Below are 22,458 nucleotides of genomic sequence, written 5' to 3' on the forward strand. Positions count from 1 at the left end.
TCTCTCTTTCCTCTGCCCATGAAGAATTAATAATACCTTGAGATTGATGTTATTCAAAAATGTTTATTTCCTCATGTGCATTCAACACATTCTGTGGCAAAATAAATGGATTTTTCAAAGGTATATCTTCATTTGTTGTTGTTGAAATGATATCACTTTGATTATTGAAAAATGACTCCCACCAAACTGAATCAGCAATGTCAAAGTACTCATATGTATATCTAATACATTTTTAATTTCTTCTAGGAAATCAGAATAATTTATATCTCTATTTTGTTTGCGTGCATTATGAACTTCACCAATTGATTTTAATAACAATATTTTTGATGCAAATATTAGATGATTTGGAATGAACTTCAAAAATTGCAAACTTGATGATGGTGCCCATTCTGCAGTAGTTGAATACTTTTTGCCCCATATTAGTGTTTTCCCATCAATTTTTTTGATACGAAATTGATGTTGGAAGCTAATGTCATTAAGTTGTTCAATTCCTTTCCCCTCACCATATGATCCCATAATAAACCTTCGCATGTCAACAGTTTCTTCCAACACATCAAAAGTAGGCTCTGGCATGTATGATTTCTTAATACATTCAATTAATGATGGCAAGCTCCCAACTTCCTTCCTCCTTAATGTGACTGAAAAACGACTGAACATCTAATCAATATGGTCATGAGTGTTCCCAACAAGAAGGAAACTAACCTTTACCTTCTGAAAAATTCTCAATTCAACAAGCATGTTTAGATATCCAAAAACAACTTGATTTTTATTTTCACAGCAAATGTTGTCCAATTGTAGATACAAAACTTCAAGAATATTACCAGAACAATGAGAAAGCACATCATGAATTATGGTTATCGTTAGATTTGCACCATTATGAATATTTGGAGCTGTGAAGTACAACTTTGGCAACATTTTCCCATTGAAGACCATACAACTAACCAAGTGATACTAAATAAAATTTTCCTCTTGTAAATATTTGGGTGTGCGAACAAAATGTGGTAAAAGTGTTTTCTTCTGGTCCATACCATCAATTATCAAACCCAAATATTTATTCATATTATCATAACACTTCTTTCTATGCATGAAAAACTTTTTCCTTTCATTTTTTTGTTGTTCACGATGCTCTTGAAGTTCTTTGACAATTGAATCTACACAACATAAAAGGAAGCCATTAAGAAATATGTTTTCGTACATGACCAATATTAATATTAAAAGTTAAAGTTCATGCTTACCTCTTTCGGACCCTTCACATTTGTCCATTTTTTATTTAAGAGAAGCACATGTACTGCAAATCCCCATCCTTGTCTTCTTAGGAATACAGACATTGTTAAAATTCTTTCTTCCATACCTTCACAAAATATTGATATGTAATAAACCGGCCATGTTCCTCAGCACCTTCTGCATATTTTTTGTATAAGTTGTAGATTTCTCGTCCTGAAATTTTATCTGGAATATGTATTGTCTCTCTATTTGGTATACACTCTCCATGATTTGAAAATAAATCTTTCATCAATGACATTGCAATATTTGATAATGGCCGAAATTGTCTTTTATGATGTACTTCAGAATACAATGTGGGATCCTTTTCCAAATTTTCTTGAATTCTCGAGAGACGAAAATTCCCAATCGAATGAAACATTTTGAAAGCTTTTCTACATATAAATAAAGTCCTAATATGATATTCATAACTTGACAATGTAGATTGCATGCACCCAACTAAATATGAATTTTGCATGCTTTTATTCATTGACAAATATCTCTTCCTGCTCTCTAATGCAAAATTGAAATCCATATGTTTCAAGCAATATTTTTGGCAACATTCACTTGAAATGAGTGTTTTGATAGAAATTCTTCTCATCAGATATTCTGCTCTACCCCTTGTATAACTAGAACATCTTTCATTGATACGAAAAGGTTTGCTCCTACTCCTCGATACAATATTTCTTGGCAACATCTCCATAATTGGATCATCATTTGTATAAGGATTTTCATCATCATTAAGAGGAATGTTATCCACACTATGATCATCTGTGATTTTCAAATACTGACTTGGAGGATATTCTTCATCTTCCCCTTCTTCAGTGCTACTGTCATAGTCCTTAGAATTCTGACTCAATGGAAAATTTGACTCGATGTTTATTGGATATTCTTCCTCATGTGCATTTTCAGTGGTGCTCTCATAGTCCATAGAATTAGGACTAAGTGCATCATCCTTTCCTTCATCACTACTACTCTCATAGTCCTTAGAATTAGGACTAAGAGGACATTGTGACACTCCATTCTTTTGAAATTCATCATCACGCTCTTCATCATTGTTGCTCTCATAGTTCTTAGAATTAGGACTAAGTGGACAGTGTGACACTCCATTCTTTTGAAATTCATCATCCCACTCTTCATTGCTGCTACTGTCATAGTCCTTAGAATTAGGACTAACTAGACACCATGACACTCCATACTTTTGAAATTCATCATCCCGCTCTTCATCAAAGCTGCTCTCATAGTCCTTAGAATTAGGACTAACTGGACACCATGACACTCCATACTTTCGAAATTCATCATCATGCTCTTCATCACTGTTGCTCTCAGAGTCCTTAGAATTAGGACTAAGTGGACACTTTGACACTCCATTCTTTTGAGATTCGTTATCAAGCTCTTCATCACTGCTGCTCTCATAGTACTTAGAATTAGGACTAAGTGGACACCGTGACACTCCATTCTTTTGAAAATCATCTTCATGCTCTTCAACACTATTGCTCTCATAGTCCTTATAATTAAGACTAAGTGGACACTGCGACACTCCATTCTTTTGAACTTCACCATCATGCTCTTCATCACTGTTGCTCTCATAGTCCTTAGAATTAGGACTGAGTGGACACCATGACACTCCATTCTTTTGAAATTTTTCATCAAGCTCATCATCACTGTTGCTTTCATAGTCCTTAGAATTCAGACTAAGTGGAATCTGTAACTCTTTATTTATTTGAAATTCTCCATCCCCTCTTTCATCAGTGCTGCTCTCATACTCCTTAGGATCAGGAGTAAGTTGAAGAATTGACTTTCTATTCATAGTGGAAGAATTCTCGATATATTCATCCACATGAATAGAGTTGTTATGCGATGAAGATGTTGATGTTGTATAAATCGAAACCTCACTATCAGGACAATCGATCCCTTTCAAATAGAAGATGTTGAATGATACAAATGGAGAGTCTCCTAAAGATATTATATAGCTCGGAGAATGAAATTTTTACCTCCAAAAATTTCCACCCCAAAAAGTTTCGCGAAAATATTTCCCTCCTAAAAGTTTTTGAGATTTATTTCTCTTGATTATTTTGTTCTACAATTTAATGAGAAATGCAAACTAAATTTTTTTATGAAATAAATCATTAAAGTTAAAATTGTAAACTACAACTTCTACCTAAATTATTTTAATAGTCAAATTATATAATATTTACTAAAAAATTGAATGTGTTTTTTAATTTTTATAATACATTCTGAAACAAATTAATCCCACATTCACCCCACTATAAAACAATTCCATAATATTTTCTTTATCATATTTTCCTTCATCGCCATAAAAATTAACATGTTAAATTTTTTTAAAACTAATTAATCCCGCATTCACCTTGCAGTAAAACATATCCGTAATTTCACCTATATAATAAATTCCATTGTCACTATTACTCACATTACATCAAGATTTCCTGAGGTTCGTCGAAATACATGGAGTGAACTTTTGGAGGAGCTACATTGCTATCAACAACATATTCAACGAAGAATTCTTGCAATTGAAAGGTCAGTTAAATTTTTTTCCTTGAAAAAATTCATATTAAATTAGTTTAATGAAGCAGATTTTTTTTTTTAAGATTAATACTTTTTGTCAGCCAAATTAACCAATACTTCCGTCTTGATCATGGTGGGCCCAGCAAAGCTAGGCACCCCCATCCCACAATCGACTGGCCACCTGCCCCCTCCACACACCCTAATGGCCCCTTCCCCAAATTCCCCCACTGTGTCCCTCTGCCCACCTCGCCGCCCCCCCTCCCACAGCTGGCCCCTACCCCTTGTCCCCCACCCCTCCAACCCCCAGCCACCCTCCCCCCACCTTACGCCCCTTCGCACCCCACTCCACCCCACCTCGCAATCAAACGGCCACCCCACCCCACCCTTACCCCCTTTCCACCACACCCCTACTCACCTCACCCCCCTACCCCCGTTCCCCCCATGCCCCCACCTACGTCCCTTCCCCCCACGCCACCCCACCCCTACCCCCCACCCCCCCTTCCCCCACTCCACCCAACCACCCACCCTTACCCCCTCCCTCACACCCCCTCCACTGACCCCACCCCATCCCTCGCCCACCCCTATCCCACCCCTAACCCCACCCTCCACCCCACCCGACCCACTCCCCACCTCCCCCACCCCACCCAACCAACCACCCCCCCGACCCCACCCAGCCAACCACCCCCATCCCCGCCTCCTGCCACCCCTCCCTCACCCACCCCTACCCTCGCCCTCCATACCCCACCCTCCACCCCCTCCCCGCACCACCCGAGCGACTCGCTCGCCTGCTAGGGTGGCACGGGGTGGGTGGTCATGCCCCACCCCATGCCACCATGGTGGCCTGCCTGCTTGCCCTCGGTGACCATCAGATTTTGGGAATCAGATGACCACCCTGGCGCCACCCACCCCGCACCACCCCGGGAGGCATGCAGGAATTAGACGGCCATCCCTGGCGGTAGGGTAGGTGGGCCGCTGGGGTGGCGCAGGGTGGGGTGTGGCTGCCCACCCCGTGCCAGCTCGGCAACCTGCCTACCCGCCTAGGGTGCCTGTCCGGTTCCCGTAATCGGACAACCATTATGGGCGAGCATGTGAGTTGCTGGGGTGGGGCGGGGAGGCGACGGAGGGTGGGGGGCGGGGATAGGGATGGGCGAGGGAGGTGTGGGGGAAGTTGGGGTGGAGGGTGGGGGGGGAATGCATTGGTAGGGGTGGTCGGGGGGGGGGAGGGGGGTGGAGCGGTGGGAGGGAGGGGGGGAGGGCGGCGGTAGGGGTGGCCGAGGGAGATTGGGGTTGGTGGCATGGGATGGGGTGGGAGGGGTTGGTGGTGTGCGAGGGAGGGGGTGAGGTTAGTGGAGGGGGTGTGAGGGAGGGTGTAGGGGTAGGTTGTTGGGTGGGGTGGGGGAAGAGGTGGAAGGGGTGTGGTGGAAGGGGGGTAGGGGGGGAAGGTGGGAAGGGGTGGGGTGGGATGGGGTCATAGGGGGGAATGAGATAGGGGTGGGGTGGGATGGGGGGCGAGGGGCGGGGGTAGGAAAGGGGCATGGGGTGTAGGGGGTAGGGGTGGCCGATTGCAAGGTGGGGTGCCTATGGTGGGTCGGAGGGGTGTGGGGGAGGCTGGATGAGGGGTTGGAGACGTGGGGGGCAGGGGGCAGCGGAGGGAGAGGGGGGGTGGGGTGGTCGAGGAGACAGAGCGAGGGAGTTTGGGGAGGGGCTCGGAAGGGTGTGCAGAGGAGACGAGTGGCTGGCTGATTGCGGGATGGGGTTGCCCAGGGGCGGGCGTGAGGGGGTGGGGGAATGGGACATGTAGAGAGGGGGAGCAGTGGGCGTGTAGGAATGGGGTGTGGGGGTGGAAGGGGCGGTTGGGCCACTTGGGTGGTACGGTGAGGAGCTGCCACAACCCCATCCTATGCCACCATGGCAGCCTTCTCGTCTGCTTGTTGAGGTTGTGAAATTCTCGGAATCGCCCGCCACTCCGCGGATGGACGGGGTGGTGTCGGTGGGCTTCTGATATTTCTTAGTGTTAATATTTTTTTAATTTCACTTATGTGATTATACAAATTAAAAATTTATGATATATTTTTGTTGTGGATTTAAATTAATATGTTTTCATTATTTACTGATTTATATGTTTCTATTTTTCAGGAAAATGGCATCAGGGAAGATTTCTAGGAATCTTTCTGGACCAAAGACTCTTAAAGGTGCATCTTAAAAAAACATTGGTGAATGAACTCCATCTGAGCTCATGGCTATAAATCTTTCAAGTGCCTCAAATGATAAGAAGGTGATTTCAGACTAGAAGAATTCAAAAGAGGTGAAATTCCCATCAAGAATCTGGTATGTAAAAGAAAGAGAAAGCCAAAATGTGAATATATATCTATATATTGATATACTGAATGATAAATGAATGTTTGAGTTGATGGGAAGAGTCATAGATATGTGTTCAGTACCAGAGACTGAAGTTGTTTACATACTTACAAAAGCTCCCAAGTCACATGAAAGGATTAAATATTGACTATCATATCCATTGTATGACATGAGAGAGGTATCTACAAAGTTGTGTAAACAAATTGTAAACGAGATGAAACAAAACATCGTAAGTATTGTTATTCATATTTGTATTTTGTGTTCTTGAAAGTGTCTCGCTATATTTTTCTAACTTTGTTTTTATCGACATGATATTTTGTTTGGCAGAATTTTGTTGAAAGTTGTTCAATTAAGTTGGGATGTATTCATTTCATAGAGCATGATATCATGAAAGTTTTCAGCAGTTTTTACTAAGTGTCAGAAGAAGATATGGAAAACAAGCAAAATTGAGTAATTGATGGTGCTACAAAACTACATCCAAAGGATTAGAAAAAAAGGCCTTTAGTGGATAAATCTAGCAAGGGTAGACAAGTTACTTTTGAGGACGATGAATTTGAAACTGACAGTGAAGCATATGTTGTCGTTACTAAAGATGAAATTGGAACTGAGAAGAGTCATAAAAGACCAAAAGTAACAATGACCAAGAATAAATCTGTTGAGAATGTTATGATGAAGAAAAGTAAAGATGAAGATTTTGAAGTAGTCATTACCAACAGTCAAGAACCTAGTGAAACTTCAAAAGAAAGTAGATAAATCTTTACACCAGGAGATGATTTAGAGGATGGCATTATCAAAACAAAACAAAATGCCATTCAAGAAAATTTGACAAAGAGAAACTTAATTGAGAGTGGTCATACATTTCAGCTTAATGTCAGAAAAACCTATAAGGCAAGTGAATGACAATGTCAATATGAAGTCAGAAAGCCACACCATTTGCATGTTCACGACTTGAAGACATTGATGCGGTACAATCCATATGCTCATGTGGTTAATTATGTGATTCTTGTTGATCCAGTTCAGGTTCCCAACAAAAAAGAATTCGATAAGTCAATTTTTTTTTAATACAATTATTATGTGCTTGTGGGGAACCATTCTGTAGAAGCTCAAAGAAAATTGATGGAGGAATATCCCAATAACCCACGTTTTGAAAAAATGAAATGTATCATTTATGCTGGTTTACTGGATACAAAAGCAAAGTTAGTGGCATGGGATCATAATTCAAATAATGAATACATGATGTCTATGAATTTCATCCAAAGGGTTAGACTTATTCATAGTGAATTTCAAGAAAAGTGGTGGGGATAGGATAAATGTTACTGCCGATTTCCGAACGGAATATTGTATGGAAATAGGCTATCAAATTGAAAAGAAACCCAATTCAAAAGGTGGAAAACGCAACCTTCCTAGTGATATATTCAGAGGTGTTGATAACATTTTCCAATAGGCATTTAGAACTGGATATGTTTGGAAGTTGATTGATGAGATTTTTAGAATGTGGGAAAACAATGGAATTAAAAACCAGAAGGTCAAAAGGTCTAAGCCATTGATATGTGGCAACAGTAAAACAGCTCTTGAATTGAAGCAAGTTCCAGAAGATATGACTATTACACCTTGGAGAGAAATGCAAGGAGTGAAAGATGAAAAATTTGTCAAAACAATATTATCTCGTGTGAAGTTAGGGGAGTTATCATTGTAGGAAATGTCTGAGGAATTTCAAGAGTATGTTTGTTGAATTATTTTTATTTATTTCTATATTATAATTTTCTTTTAAATAAAACATGTTGTTCTTGGTAGTATTTGTTATACATATAATTATATTAACTTTTTGTTACTTTATCTATGCAGTCACAAAGTTTACATGAAAATTCAAGAACAAATGGTTAAATTGTTGAATAAAGATAGTTGGGATGATGTTGTACGCAACTATCCAGATTCAAGTTCTACATCAACATTAAAAGCTTTTTATCTTGCTTTTAAAAGGTACCTTGATTTCCACATTCATTTTTATTCATCTGTGTACTATTTTTAATTTATAACTTACACATATATTTGTTTATTTTATAAGATATGAAGAAGGATGATAATGGAGTTCCAACTAGCTTCAGAACCTTTATTGAAAGAATAAAGATCAAAAAATTGAGGAAGCAACGTATTAAGAATGTTGAACTTGATCCAACTCTTACTCATTTCATTTGGAATGGGCTAGACACTATTCAATATCAAGTAATACAAGGCGATTGTGAAGAAATTGCTAAACTCATACCTAAAAGGGAGTATGCCCTAGTTATTGTAGATATTCCCCATGGTTTCAATATTCCAAACATTGGCTATGACAGTGACCCCTATACTTATCAAGCTCTTAGTAAAGTGGTTGCGGGATTTGTAGAAGTCATGTCATCACCATTATGAAGATTTGTGACATTTCATTCAAACACACAATTGGCAATGGTATTGTCAAGCTTCAAGTGGAAAACAAATTCAAGGATGTAGCTTACGTGGTAAGATGTTTAAACTAAATATTTGATTAATGTCGAAAAAATCATTTATGTACAATTTGATTGAATTTTTACTATTTCATGTTACAGGCAAAAGTCAAATCTTGTTAACCATGAAGATCAAGTATTTATAAATGATTGTGAGTTCATTCATATTGATAGTTGGGCAAAAGATGATAGCTATATGTCTATGATTTTTAATCGAGTAGATGGAAAGAGTCATAGCCAAACACTGACTTATGATGTTTTTGTGAGAAAACTAACATATGAAGATAAAGAAGTAAAATGAGAGATAGCTAACTTTTATCAAAAAACACAATTATTGATTAACTATCTTATAGACATATGTTCAAATGAAGGATATTGTGTTCTGGATTTATTTTCTGGCTCAGGTAAGTTTTATTATATGGAATTGATTTTGAATTTGTTATTTTTTAATTAATATGTCATTGTACTAATTTACTTCATTATTTCTTTTGTGCTTGATAATTAGGTACAATGCTAGCATGCTAACTTCAAAAAGGAAGAAATTGCATTGCAATTGAAAAAGATCCATTACAGTGCAATTTCATTCAGCAAAGAATTAATGCTCTTCAATTTCTTCTAGATTCAATGCAAGAAATTAGATTGAAAAATGGGAATTTTTTGAATCACGTGTGGCAAAAAAGGCAAAGGAACTTCAACCACCATTATATGGGATGTTTGGAAAGACATACATTGGTAGATTCACAGACATCAAAGATCCATTAGAGGATGAAAATGAGCAAAAGGAAGCAAAAAATATTGTGGAAGAAGATAATGATGAAACTCTAGAGGAAGAAGAGTTTGGATTACGTGACATTGTTGATTAAATTTAAGTCATGCTTGGAAATCAAGCTCATTTTTTGTACCTATTAAGTAGTTATACTTGCAATGTTTTGACTTTTACATTTTATGAGAAGAACATACACTAAATTAAGGTTGTTATGCATTCAATATTTGTAATATGTGATTTTCACATTAATTTTTAAGTTAATCATTATTTTTTGAAAAAAATAGATTATTATTATTTTTTTGACATGAAATTCATAAAAAAACTATTATTTAACTATTTTTAGTTAAAATTTTCGTATAAAAATTGTGATTTTCGCATGTCAATTGTAGCAAAAAATTATCAAAATGTGTAGTTTTTTAGTTATATTTATGTTAAAAATGGCTATTTTTATGTCCATTGTTAAAAAATATTGTTTTTTAGAAACAATTATTTCTTTTGGATTGAAAAATTAATTAATGAAGTATAAATATGTAGAATATCGAAAATTCAAAATATCGACCTTCTTCTTTAAATATGCAAAACAAGAAAAACCTCACTACAAAAAAATAAAATTAAAATAAAAATAAGAAAATATGAAGAAAAAGACGACTTCAAAAATTATTAAATTTACAAAACAATTATTTACATTTCATACATTAGAAAATGAATAAAAATAAAAAAAAGCCTTTTAAAAATAGGGCATGGTGTAGAATTACCATGTTTTTAAATCAACATAAAAAACACTACCATTCTAAAACACAATGTACATAAAAAAAATTTATAGTGCCAAAAACTAAGCCCTAAAAAACATGTGTGTTCTGCATCACCCCTTTTCAAAATCAGGTCACTTTTTTTCTATCTCTATAAAACGGATAACAATATGAGTTCCCGTTTCAAAGTTTACATTGTTTCTTCTTCTTTGGCATTCTTCTCTTGTTTTTCTGCTTCATGTAGGGCTCCTAATTCTTATTATTTTTGCTGCAACTAGTTGCTCCAACATTTTGTTATTTTCTTGTAGATGCTTCAGCATTAGATTTGAGCCTATCTACTACTTCACTTGCATAATTTTACTTCAAGTTTCAATTTTTGACACTCATCCTCGAACTACTTGTATTGCTTCCTCATTTCACTTTCTATTTTTCTTCCTTCTTCTAACTAAATTTTCAGATTTGGAATTTATTCATTGTATGCACACTCCTTTTCATTAAACATTTACTACAACATCCATTTATCTTTATTTTCAACCATGAATATTCGAATCTTTGCTTCTAGTGACTTCACCTTGGATTGCTCATCATTTTTGCAATTGATGCTCGATATATCAGTGCTATCACTGGTGAGTTCATCTTCTTGTGAGAAGGATTGTTTTGTTCCTACAATAAAAGTAGAATCCTTTGCATTTTTCTCCATTCCTGAAAATGCAGTTTTGCTCAAAGATACAAATTTTGCAACCTGTCCAAAATTTCTTTGACCTTCTCACAATGATTCACATACGACTTATTAGATATTGAAATTCCATGCATAATAATCTCTTTAGATTTATCATTAAATTCATATATAACTCCATATTTTAGTGACAACAAAATATTTTCATCAAGAGATAGAAAATATGAATCGAACTTCGCTCTCCAAGTTGCAAAGTTACCTTTAAGAAGTACTGGAATTCCTTCCTGATCCATTTCGGAAACTTCGCACAAATACTACCAAAACTCAAAGATCCACTCTCAAGTGATCAAGCTACACCTGAGAGCCTCGCTCTGATACCAATGGTTGGAAACTACATCACTATTCAACAGTTATGAGGAATCGAATAATGCATAAAATAAATCTTCATTTAACAACAAAGTAGATCTCCCAGACCAAGCTTCTTCTCTGACTATGTTCAAAAGGACGAACACAACAAGTCGCGAAGCTAAGACACCAATGTCCTAAGAACCAGAAGAGATGAAGGAGAAGCAAGATAAAGGAAGTTCGAATACCGTAGAGAAAAAGAAGAAAGCTACAGCACCAATCTCGCCAACAAAGATGAGAAGCCAAAAAATTAAGAACTAAGAAAATTATAGGTTTTATAGACCAATTTGGTCTTAGTGGATGTTAACCACCATCATCATCATCATTTGTGTCTCTCTCTTGTTTTATGGATTTTTTGTGTTTGTATTTCTACAATAATTTATGTGTTTTGTTGCTCTGTAATATGTAATTTTCTAACATGAAAAGAACCATTTCACCTTAGTTAACTCTATCCAAGTTGTGTTCTAATGTGGAAATTCAAATTTTCTCGATTTAATTAACGAAAAATTAAATTGAAAATTTCTTGCTGCATTTATCAACATTTTGCTGGTATAGTCTTTGAAAAAGACACCTAATATCGATACAATTCTACATAGCACATAAAATACTAATGAAATACATGTTTCTTGATAACCTCATCTTGAATTATATTCATGGGTTGTGATTCTTGGTTTTTGAAGTCTACATCTTCACTTATTTAATGAATTATTTCCTCTTCCTTGGAGTTATTAGGGGTAAATTTTACTAACATTCCATAGTTTTAAGGCAACCAATTGGAAGTCTTTGTTTAGGTTACACACCATTTTCCTTAATATTAAATATTCAACTTATAAAACTTGGATTTTCCTTTTTTACTACACAAGGGGGGTCCATGACCACTACATTTAGGGAAACACATTGATGTTCATTCTCATGTACCTTAGTTTTCATTGAGAATATGGAATTTTTGTTATTGTTGTTGAAATTATCATGTCTACACAATATTATGTGCATTTCCTAAATTTCCTTGTAATCCGCATCCCAAACCTCTCATAGATGCTCAAACAAAGAGTATAAAAAATTCATCTAGAGAAATGATTCCAGAAGGATAAGTTAGACCTCTCTAAATAATAACCATGTCAAACACCCAACAAGTAAAAATGTTAACCCATGAGGGAAAATAGATAGAAAATTCTAAATATCTCAATAGAAAGGAAACTAACAGATGTAAAGTGGTTGTGGTGGCCAATCTAAGTGTCATGCCAAACATTAACACATCAACATATGGAACACCAAACACGCACTAATATAATACAAAGATAAAATAGATCCAAACATACGATATGATAGAATCCACAAAATTCTAATCCAACACCACTCCGGAAGCAGAAAAGTGTGCCAACAAAATTCTAAAACAAAATTCTAATGGGAGGGAAACCTTGATTTTCAAGTAGAATTAGAGCCAAGTTCATGGAAAATTTTAGGGGTGAATTTTCACCGTTGGGCTAAATTAAGGGGTTTTATATTTTTATTAGGTGAATATTTTGTATCATAGTACATTGTTACAAATCACCTCAAATTTATTTTATAAAAAAAAATTAGGTATGGAGGTTAGCCCACCTTATTTTAAGGGAGAGGGTAAAAAAAGTAAACTTAGCCCTTGAAATTAGGAGTGACAATCTTCCATTTGCCCTCATTTTCAAGAAAATGTATTTATGATAGTTATAAATAAAAATATAAATACAATGGAGGTATGGTAAATAAATAAATCCTCTTTTTATATTTAGTCCATAACCCTCTTTCTATTTAAGAAGGCTCAAAAATGAGGTTTCATTTAAGTGAATCCTATGGGCCAAATACTATATTTATAAAAGAGGTATGGTAAATTAATAAAAGTATAAATAAACGAGAGGTATGGTAAATAAATAAAACATTTTTTTATATTTACTCCATACGTCACCTTATATTTATGAACACGCAAGCGTGTAAATAAATAAAAATATAATTAAAGTGGAGGTATGGTAAATAAATAAAACCTCTTTCTATATTTAGTCCATAACCCTCTTTCTATTTAAGAAAGCTCAAAAAAGAAGTTTTATTTAATTGAATCCCGTGGGCCAAATACCATATTTATAAAAAAATATGGTAAATTAATAAAAATATAAATAAACGAGAGGTATGGTAAATAAATAAAACATTGTTTATATTTACTCCATAAGCCATCTTATATTTACGAACACTCAAAAAATTTGTTATATTTAGGTGAAGCCTATGGGTTAAATACCAGGGGCAAAATTATTATTAATACCATTCAAAAAAAAATTAACCCTAATATTAGTATTAATAAAAATAAATATGGCACATGGTATTGACCCATGGTATTCACATGGAAAGAAGCCTATTTAAAGGGGGGAATTAAACTAGCATAAATCCATCTTTACTCTGGATCAAATATCGTGATATGCAAACTAACATAGAGTGAAAAAATATTTGATCCCTCCTTGGTAGATCAAGAGTAAAAATGGATATTGTAATTTAATGTCACTTAAACATTTTAACTTGGTTAAAATAAAAAAATAAAATACAAATCAATTATTAATTTTTATAAATTAATAATAGTAGTTTTTAAGCTCTAGGTTTATGATAACCCATGGTATTGACCCATGGTAATACCATGGTATTCATGTGAGCATAGACCATTTAAGGGGGAAATTTTATCAGCTTATATCCATCTTAATTCCGGGTCTACCAAGTGTTGGGAGGGATAAACAGATTTCATGCCTCTAAGAGTGGTAGATGTGGAGTTAAGATGGATATAGGTTGTTTTTTATGATGAATGTCTGAAATGGGATTGATTCACACAGTAAAAGGGATGTCTAAGGGGCATGGAAACCCTGGAAAGAATGGCAAAACCCTAGGGTTTTTGCCTGCTGAACGACGTTTTTCTCGGTCTATGTGCGAGCTTCCGGATCTAGGTTATGGCTATTGCTGCAGGCATGCCTACGGGTTAAGGGTTTAAGATTTTTATATGGTTTGCACCATTACCCGGGACTAGCGTTGGTTTTTTTAAGGTTTTGACAGTGATTTAGGCTTTCTGCTTCCGTGATTCTACTCATTACCTGCAATCGGTCCCCCCTGGTCATACGGTGGTCAGGCGTTGTCTTTTGTCGGTTACCATGGTTGAGGAGGACCTCGTTGACTACGAGAAGGACCCCATGCCTGAACAAGAGATTTTGGCACATAAAAAAGGTTTGGACATGGATCCCTGGGGAAAACAGATGGTTCGGACGATAGTTGTAGCTCACTCGACGCAACACCCAGCGCTCCCCAGTAAAAGGCAACAATTGACTGTCAATGTGGAGGACTTACCAGCCCTAGAATGCCCCCCCCTCTCGCCAGCTACCTTGCATCTACTTGGCTCATGTATGCAGACAATACCCTCTTTCGAATCCCCCTTACCTTTCTTCCTGCTGCATTCCCCCCCACCACCTGTGCAGGTTTCACAGTACTTGAACCCTCCCTCCTACTTGGCCCAGACCGGCCCCTCAAATCTGCACTATCCTGCTCGATCCTTCATCCATCCTGGCTCCTGTAGCTTAAACCCTCATTCTCCTATTCGTTTGGGCTGCTTCAGCTCCCCATTACTGCCTGCACTTCCTTCTTCTTCCGCCCAGCAAAGCACCTCAAACCTGTGTCAGAACCTGCTAAAAGATTACCTAACAGGCTGGCACTCGGACAAGTAGAAAAAGGGTCACTGCCTTAGACCCTTAGACTCAGATATTAATCTGACTTTTGGTGAAGACGTTCACATGGAGGATGCAATGGAGACTGCAAGGAAATTACTGGTTGGTCGTGTCTATGGAAGGACCTATTCCATGGAAAGATTGTGTCAATGGACCGAGGAGATTTGGGGTCAACTCCTGAAGGAACTTCCTATAATAAGGGTCCTGGCCAAAGGCTGGTTCACTCTACACTTTCATAGAGCGGAGTACACGCAAATGATATTGTCACAATTCTGGCATATTGAGCTAGCACGAGTCCTATTGAAGCGTTGGGACCCCCTTTTTGATCCAGATCATGAATAACTTGGAGCTGGGCCTATATGGGTGAGATTTCCTGGTTTACCTATGAAATTTTGGACTCCACAAGTTTTCAAGCGTATTGGGGATGCGTTGGGAACCTATCTGGAGCATGATCAATCCTACGAAAAAGCGGGTATTATGACCATGGCTAGGATCCTTGTACACCTTGATACCAGGGCAGGACTGGAAGAGAAAATTACTCTACACTGAAGGCACTTCTCGTACAAGCAACTACTGGACTATGAAGGTGTCCCATTTCATTGCAGGAGGTGTCACAAAGTGGGCCATTTATACAAAGATTGTCCATTACTCTCTGCAGTCACCTCATAAAATTCGAAGGGAACAAAAAACCAGGGTTTGGTGGAGCAGAGTAAGGGTGAATCGAAGCGAGAAGATGGAGATAGGAAACAAGCTGCGGCCCCATCAGAGACAGTGGAAGATGCTTCAAATAAAACAAAAAACAGGCGAAAAGCGGCGACCTCACCTCCTCGGACCCGCTCCAAGTTTACAGTGGAAGCTACTTCTATCCCGGGTAAAGTGACTTTTCTTATAACCACTGCACTCTATTCAGAAGTTATGTTCTCTATGCTGCATTCATCTCTGCACCCTCCCTCCTCCGCTTTGGGCACTATTCCCTCCGTCCCCTGCTCCATCATCCCTCCCCCCTCCCACTTTCTCCACTACTCCCACCTCCCTCAGGGAGATTACCACCCCACCCACCCACTCCTCCTCCCATTCAGGGACAGGCTCTCATCCCTACAATCTTCGATCTAGACCTCGGCCAAAAAATTTGGGGTTGGGTCTCTCCCTTGGATGGTAAAAAAACAATCTAAAGCAGCGAGAGGCCATCCATCCAAGATCAAAATTGCCATTAAGTGTTTCCATGGGCCGACAGTACACCATAGAAAGGGTGCTTAGAGCAATTGAGCCCTCTGCTCCTGTTTCCCCATGATTTGTCTCTCATACAATTGTAGGGGACTAGCCAACCCCAAAAAGAGATTGGCTCTCAAACGGCTAGTACTAGAAACCAAATGTGATATCCTCCTCCTACAGGAAACTATTTGCTCCTCTAAAATCATTACCAGAACCCTCCAAACTACTCTGTTGGGTTGGGTATTTCAGGGTTTGGATGCTAATGGAAAATCAGGTGGCCTAGCAATTAGTATCAATCCCAAAGTTGTCAATATCTATTCATCCTGGGGAGGGTGGGGCTTCTTAGGTATGGATATTTTGGTGGGAGAACATGGTATCAGAATTAGAGTGATCAACATGTATGGGCCTAACCAGAACAGAGTGGCTTTCTGGCTTAACTTCTTGGATGATAACCTTATTACAAATGATACCATTATTGGAGGGGATTTAAACTTTTCATTGGGAATGGAGGAATGTTGGGGTCATCATGCACAAATGGATCCTATTTCGGAGCAGATGAGCACATTACTGGACACCTACAAGCTTATTGACATTCCCATGAACAAGAAAGTACCCACTTGGCATAATAGGAGAATGGGGGAAGTCGCCTTGGGTAAAAGATTGGACCATTTCCTAATCCATGAAAATATACTTTGTCAACTTCCCCTATACAGACAATGGGTTGGCACTGGTGGTTCATGAGATCATCTACCTATTCTTCTTCAAATCTCTGGACCAACCAAGAAGCCGTGTCCTCCTTTCAAATTCTTTACGAGCTACCTTCAAGATATGGAATTCATCAACCTTGTAACTGAATTCTAGCAATATCAGCCTCCGCTGCGGGAATAGAGGATGGTGGCAGATTTATGTGAGAGACTCAAACCCTCCGTAACAGGACCGAGGAATGGTCAAAGAGGAAGAAACAGAGAGATGAACAGCATCTACTCGATATAGAATTACAGATTGCACAACTAACAGATGAACAAGGGCTTGGTTTCTTATCAGAGGAGTCTAAAACATATTTGAACAATCTGGAGAAAAAAAAAATAAGCTGCTACTTGACAAAGAAGAACAATGGAGGTTTAAAAGCAGGGCCATCTGGCTGCAAGCAGGAGATGGAAATACAATATTCTTCCACAACTTTGTGAATGGTAGGAAGACAACAAATACTATCTGGCAGCTACCTAATGAACCTGATGGATGAGCCTCAACTCACAAGCAGTTAGCCAGATTGAGAACTTCACATTTCAAAAGACAGTTTACGGCTCAAACAGATATCAATCTACCAGAGATCATTAACCTGGCAGGGATTTTTCCAAGGTTTGTGGAACCTGAAGCAGTGGAGGATTTGATTCAATCGATAACTATGGAGGAACTAGAAGGTACACTAAGGTGGTTCATAAAAGACAAGAGTCCAGGGCCGGATGGTTGGCCAGTGGAATTTTACTTGGCTTTCCTGGAGCTGTTGGGGAAGGATCTTTTGGCAGTCATCGAAGAGAGCAGAATCACAGGACATATTCATCCTCCTATGAACCACACCTTCATAGCCTTGATCCCTAAGATTGATTCCCCTGCATCTTTCAACGACTTTAGGCCTATATCCCTCTGCAACCTCCTTTACAAAATCATTGCAAAAATTATTGCTAATCGTATAAAACCTATCCTCTCCAATCATATCTCCCAGGAGCAATTTGCTTTCCTCCACCATCGACACATACAAGAAGCCATTGGCACAGCTCAGGAAGCCTTACACTCCATTAAACAAAAGAACCTTAAGAGCATCTCCCTCAAAATTTATTTGTCAAAAGCCTTCGACAAAGTGAATTGGCTATATCTTAAAATGATCCTTACTCACCTGGGGTTTCCCCCCACCCTCATCTCCTGGATTATGGGTTGCATCTCTTCTGTCTCCTCTTCCATCCTCATAAATGGATCGGCTACTTCATCCTTCAATATAGATAGAGGCATCAAGCAGGGATGCCCTCTTTCATCTCTTCTTTTCCTTCTAGTCATAGAAGGTCTGAGTAGACTTATTGCTTCAGAGAAAAGGAGAGGGGGACTTACTGGACTATAAATCATGGAGAGTTTCTATCTGACCCATCTACTTTTTGTAGATGATATCCTGATATTTTTAAATGGGAGTGTTTGGGACTCTTCCTCACTAAATTCTATTCTTATCCTTTTCTGCAAAGCAACAGGAATGGAGATAAACAGAGAAAAATCTTCCATCTCCCTAACAGACTGCTCACCACAGGAAACCCAGCTAGCTCTTCAAAAGTTTTTCCTACCAAGAAACTGATCTAATGGAAGGACTTGAATACCTGGGATTTAGACTTAAATCAGATGGATACAAGATTGCAAATTGGACCTGGCTCATCACTGAAGTGGAAAAGAGAATCAACTACTGGTGTCATAGATTCCTCTCTAGAGCTGGCCGAATTATACTCATAAAATATGTCCTTGGAGCCACCCTGGTATATTGGATGTCACTTGCTTGGATACTGCGTGGGATTCTTCACAAAATTCAACAAATTTGCTGCAAATTTCTCTGGAATGGTAAAAAGGAGGGTAGAACTTTTTCCTCGGTAAATTGGAACAAAATTGGCACACCAAAAAAGTGGGGAGGATGGGGGCTCAAAGTACTCCCGACTTTTGCTCAAGCTTTGGCGGTCAAACAGAGTTGGATTTTGTTGAAACACAATAGTATTTGGGTGGAGGTTATCCACCATAAGTATATATGGCCGTCAACCATCACTGACTAGGTCAGAGGCACTTCTTGGAATAGGAGAGGTATTTCAGTAATATGGAGGGCCATCCTCAATTCTATGCCCATCATCAAAGAAGGATTACTATGGAGGATTGGAAATGGTGCATCTATCTGAATTGGCATTGATCCTTGACTGGGCTATGGAAACTCCCATATATTACCTGAAGGTTTGATTCATCATCTTAATAACAGAGGTATAAAGTACCTTGGACAGATTCGAGGCCAGCAACAGTCTACTTTTCATTCGCAAGCATGGTTGAATGAACAGCATGGACATATCCAAAATGAATGGAGTAGACCTTGGCAAAGATACATTCAGGCACTTACAGAATCACATGTTAGATTAAGGAATTCAGAGGATGAACTTATATGGGCACTCTCAAAATCTGGACAATATACACCAAAACTGGGATATGACAAAATCATTGTTGATAGAAAACTGGAGGCCTTAAAAATCTGGTGGCATACATTATGGAAATTAAAAGCTCCTCCGCGTACCAGACTGCTAATGTGGAATATCTTGGAAAACAAGATTCCCACTGGATCGTATCTAAAAAAAATGGCTTTCCTGGGTCCTACCCGATGTGTACTGTGTTTTCAAGATGAAGAAACGACTCATCATCTCTTCCTTTCTTTTCCCACTACCAGGAGTATCTCGTATCAGGTCACTCAAACTCTAAATTTAAATACTAACTGGCAGGGGGCAGACATCAGCTCAGCCTAGGAACATTGGTGGAGTTCCTCGGCAATGGAAAAACCTCGGAACCTCCCATTACTTGTCCCTTGGCATATTTGGATCAAGAGGAATGCTGTTATATTTGAGGACAAACCGGTCAACTGGAACCTTATCCATCCTAAAATCTGTGCGGTATATGCTGAAATTCCAAATGACACCTCCAACATGAGTCCTCGCCCTATCCGGCAAGAGCAGATCAATAGATCAATCCCTTGGGCCTATTTTGACGGGGCTACCCAACAGCGTGGCTATGGGGGTGGCATTTATTTCCAGTTATCTGAAACCCATTACTTTCAGATTAGAATGGGTCTGGGGCCGGGAACAAATAACCTTGCAGAACTGATTTCTCTCCGACATCTTTTATACTTTGTTATTAAGAAAAACTGCCGAAACCTGCAAATATTTGGAGATTCAAAGAATGTGACAGATTGGTTCAACAACACGACTATCTGTTATGCATATACATTGAGGAATATATTGGAAGAAATTGTTTTTTTCAAAACATTTTTTGACCAATTATCTATTTCTCATATTTAGAGGGAAAGAAATGAAACTGCCGACCGACTAGCAAAAGAAGCAATGCATCGTCCTATAGGGAGTGGATGATCACTAAATTTACTCCAACAGGGACATACCGGTACTTTCATAGGCCTTATATAGATGGAGATATACAGGGAGGCAATGGCCTCTAATTTCACACCATATGTATATGAACATTTTTTAGCGCATAACTATGTATATAGCAATAATGCTTGTAAATATGGACATCTTCTTTGCACAGAAGATACTACTAAACTCTATTTTGATGGTCTTAGTACCATTACTGTATACCCTCTGGGTTATTTTCTAGCTTTTGTTTGTTTTTGACAGTGGTACAGTGCCACAGTATCAACATATGCCTTCGGGCATCTACAGCATGTAATTTCACTATTGAAATTATGAATTTGCTTTTTCTAGAAAAAGGTTGTTTTTTTATGATAATGAAGATATTAAATAGACTTAGGAAATTATATAATGGTTAAAGCTACATTTAATCACTTCACAAAATTTAGTAAAAAATATCGATATCTCCATTAATATTGGTTTTTCTGATTTAACAAAAAAAAATTCAAAACAATGAAATCTTAACTCTTTCTGCATCACCCTCATAGAAGAGAGATAGTCATTGCCCAAATTTCCCACCATTTTTCAAACATTCTCAATATGATATCTTCATGAAAAAGTTAAGGTACTGATCTTGGATTAGTTGTTTGAAAAATATGTTGGTTTTTACAACATTTTATCTTCTCTCCTATTCTTAGTTTGTCGTAATGATCTGTAGGGGTTGGATCACTGCACCATACTTTCTTAAAAGGTGGATATTGTGCACCAAAAAGGAAATTAATCCACATGTTACAATGCTGTTAAAAATGGTATGGAAGTAGTGAATTATGCTAATAAGAAATTTAGATTGGGAGAGACATAATTAAATTTTATTATTTAATTGAAGATTTCCAATTAAAATAATAATAAATCTACATTTATATATTTATATATTGATTGGAAGGCTTCTAACAATGGTCACTTTTTTCCTTTAGATCCCCTTCAGGCCTTTGGGATACCTACTACTTCATTACATTATATAGTTGGGGCTTGCTACTTGTTGGCGTGTTGGGGTAAACAAACTTGATGTGTTTTTTGTTATCTCGTAGTTGGAGTCTATGCAATAAGAAAGAAATTTGATAGCTTGGCAAAAGTGGTAGCTTGAAGTGGTAGAGAATAGATTAATCTCTCCTACCATGACAAACATGGCCACTAAAACTTTCAACATTGTTTGTAGGAAGTAAAAATTATGTTTCTTTCTTCCAAACATGTATGTTAGTATATTACAGTTTAATGAATATCTTCTATTATTATCATATATGGTTTCATACTTTAACAAAACATTCGCCAAGACTTCACAATGTTTTATTATTCAGTGAAAGATTTTCCAAGATCTTACAAGATTTTATAATTCAGTCAACGATTTGCCATGAATTTACAAAATAATATAATCTAGTGAAAGCTTCACCAAAATATGTATGTATATATATATATATATATATATATATATATATATATATATATATATATATATTAGTGATAAAATCGCCTCCCATTTTTCCTATGTATCATGGGGATTCGCCCATTTATTATACATATAAATTTAGGGTGGTTCTTAAAATTTTCCCTGGCCAAGTTCCACCAATTCTCATTGTTGGATATAACACCTACACTCTAAGCAATAATTCCACCTTTATCTTGCATGATTTCTCCACAAGATTTGAATTGCATGTGTAGGGATGTTGTAAGGGTGATGCAAATTGCATCCTACCTCCATTTAGTAATAATATGTTTCCTTTGTTAAGTTGACATACACAATTTAATGGAATTAATGTGTGGCACCTTGCATAAATTCACATCAATCATGGACCTAGGGAATAGCCTTGAAAAATTGACATCAATCAAGGTTGAAGTTTGATTTAAGAGGGAAAATATTTCTATAGCTAAACACCAAGGTTTGGAGTCCTAGAATAAGATTTGATCATTTATTCTATAGATCCTCTTGTAACAGTGAAAATATGGTTTTCTGCGTTTATTTCTGCATCATACTCCCCCTACTGTATAGGATATCAAGGTCTTAAACCCTTAAGCTCACAACCATTATTTTGTCAATTATTCTACAAATCCTCTTGTAGGAGTGAAAATATGGTTTTTTCCATTCATTTCTACATCATACC

The sequence above is a fragment of the Pinus tabuliformis genome, chromosome X (genome assembly GCF_031772625.1).
Source record: "Pinus tabuliformis cultivar Carrire ecotype Pingquan chromosome X, CPIR1, whole genome shotgun sequence".
Taxonomy (NCBI): Eukaryota; Viridiplantae; Streptophyta; class Pinopsida; order Pinales; family Pinaceae; genus Pinus; species Pinus tabuliformis.